This window comes from Echinops telfairi, unplaced genomic scaffold (genome assembly GCF_000313985.2).
Source record: "Echinops telfairi isolate 266 unplaced genomic scaffold, ASM31398v2 ScPeMD7_5927;HRSCAF=6808, whole genome shotgun sequence".
Taxonomy (NCBI): domain Eukaryota; kingdom Metazoa; phylum Chordata; class Mammalia; order Afrosoricida; family Tenrecidae; genus Echinops; species Echinops telfairi.
This window is the reverse complement of record NW_022109827.1, coordinates 2239164-2240166: the sequence shown is the minus strand read 5'-3', so window position 1 is coordinate 2240166 and position 1003 is coordinate 2239164. Positions and strand designations below refer to the sequence as shown.

The 1003-nt window shown below is 29.6% G+C and overlaps 1 non-coding gene across 1 annotated transcript; it reads right to left on the bottom strand.

The window, feature by feature from the left end:
• Nucleotides 1–741: 741 nt before the first annotated feature.
• Nucleotides 742–872, bottom strand: LOC115871568. Its single transcript, XR_004047360.1, has one exon. It is a non-coding gene; the product is annotated as a small Cajal body-specific RNA 24 (non-coding RNA).
• Between the last annotated feature and the right edge of the window lie 131 nt (nucleotides 873–1003).

Genomic DNA, 1003 nt, shown 5'->3' with positions numbered 1-1003 from the left:
TGTTATAGCTTGAAACTACGAGAAAATATTTGGACATGTTATGTTTTCTGCTCATAAATATCACTTAAAATTAATTTAAGTGATATGCTTATAAAGAATGTTTACATGTTTTTTTTGTTTGTTTGTTTACATGTTTTATGCCATTCACTTATTACTATCCAATTGCTCAAATAAATAACAAGCCACCTATTTTGCAAACCTGTCATAGATGCATAAATATTTAAGCTAGTCCAAGACTTTCTTATTATGGCTGCAAATGGCAAACATTGAATATAACACAGTGAATTAAAATGATCTGATTCTATATCTTTCTGCTAAACTAAACTACTCTATACTACTCAAGAGACAGGTATAAACATCTACAACACTTAGAATGGTAGCTAAAGATGAAGGAAATAGCACAAAAAAGTGGAATTTAATGGGATTCTATGACCTCTTTTACAAAATGTTTATTTTTCATACTGGATCAGACTTATTTCATTTTCGTGGAAATAGCACAATGGCACTCCTAAGAAAGTACATATTTAGAGTTTAAAATTAGAAAACTTTTAAATGGACTTTCTCGGTGAACTACTATAGAAAATATTTTTCTGTAATGTATTCATGAAAGTAAACGAATGGTGCTTTGTTCATTATGTTTCATTGGATTGAATCTACCATGGACATTCTGACAATGAAGTGCTTAAGGGTGACAAACTTATTCTTCTTTAAATTATCTGTACTCTCACTCTCTCTTTGTTTTAATGTCAGTAGTGCAACAATGCACCCTTTTTACTTCAAAGGGTGAACAGAAAGGAGCTACTATATTTCTCTAGAACATTTACATGTGTTATCTTCACATTGAGAAGAAACAATAAAAAATTAAATGTCCACTATACTCTCACTCTAAAACATCCAATGAAATACCATTTTACATTATAACTAAAATTGTATTTATTTTACTGCGTTTGTTATAAGAAAGAAATTCAACATAGCAACTATCAATTTAAGGTCTATGTGGGAC